The sequence below is a fragment of the Austrofundulus limnaeus genome, unplaced genomic scaffold (assembly GCF_001266775.1).
Source record: "Austrofundulus limnaeus strain Quisiro unplaced genomic scaffold, Austrofundulus_limnaeus-1.0 Scaffold52, whole genome shotgun sequence".
Classification (NCBI taxonomy): Eukaryota; Metazoa; Chordata; class Actinopteri; order Cyprinodontiformes; family Rivulidae; genus Austrofundulus; species Austrofundulus limnaeus.
The window spans coordinates 2,403,897-2,405,152 of NW_013952454.1; the positions used below are offsets into that span (position 1 = coordinate 2,403,897).

At 34.3% G+C, this 1,256-nt stretch overlaps 1 protein-coding gene across 1 annotated transcript in view; it reads left to right on the forward strand.

The window, feature by feature from the left end:
- Window positions 1-1,256, forward strand: part of nradd (neurotrophin receptor associated death domain) — an 18,204-nt gene that overhangs the window by 15,615 nt on the left and 1,333 nt on the right. The gene's annotated exons all lie outside the window — the stretch shown is intronic.

Genomic DNA, 1,256 nt, shown 5'->3' on the forward strand with positions numbered 1-1,256 from the left:
GTGAAATATATTTATGTTTGTGGTTGTAATGTGACAAAATATGGAAAAGTTCAAGGGGTATGAATACTTTTGCAAACCACTGTAGGTACTTTTTGAAATATTTAACTTTGTTTACAACTATTTTCCCTGCAGAAATACATTTAGAACGAAGTGAAAATAAGTTTCTCTTTGAAATTAGCTTTAACAGAATAAAATAATGAAACTAAACCCAAGAATCCCACAAACATCTTGTTTCTCGTGTTGCATCCACTTGATGTTTGAGCTGTTTCAGCTGTTTGGACAGGATACATGGACGCTGCTGGCAAACAGGAGGGTGCAGGAGCAGAAAACTGCTCAAAAGGGAAGTCGCTRATGAAGAGYGAGCAGTCCAGATGAAACCAAAGTAAAAACTAAACGAGAACGCAGCAGAACAGAGCTGACGTCTAGACGAGGTAAACGAACAAACTGAGAGGCATAAATACACCAGAGTAAACACCGGTGAAACAAAGGCAGTGAAAGAACTGAACGGAGGTAAAACAAGACAAAACACACATGAAACAAACAAAAAAAAAAAAACCTGAGCTTCAATAAAAACTCAACGTGAGTCCAGGAAAACAACATTGAATACAGAGGTTGTAAAAAGTCAGTTTATCGGTGTGAAACAACACTGATGTCTGTGTGCAGCAGGAGTCAACACAACACTGTCAACACAACACTGAAAGAGAAATAAAATGTAACATCCAACAATCACATTCAAAACCATCATCGATATTATCCATGCATCGTGTCAGCTTAATATATATAATTAATTTTGACTGTTTAAATTGTTCCAAATTAGACACATTTAAGTTTTTAAAAAAATATTAGTTATTGTTTAGATAATCTGTTAAAGCTTGTTTGGCTCAGGTCACAGAGCCCTGCGAAAGCGCTGTTGAAAAGACCAGTTTTAATTGTCATTGTTATAGATAGAATGCATTTTTTATTATTTGATTTTGTGTGTTTGAATGTTGATATTTATAATGGTGCTGCTATCACGCCAGGTCCCGTTTGAAAAAGAGATTGTATCTCAGCAAGGTTTTTATCTGTTTAAATAAAAGTATCTTACCAGATTTTATAAATTAAAATCATGTCCCAGTGCATTATTTACTTATACTTTGTGAGATGTTTGTGTTTAAATAATGTCTTTTAATTTTAATCTGCTGGCTTCTTTAGATTGATAGTTTTTGTGTACAGTGTCCTGACATGATGTTTGTTGTGACTTGGCGCTATATAAATAA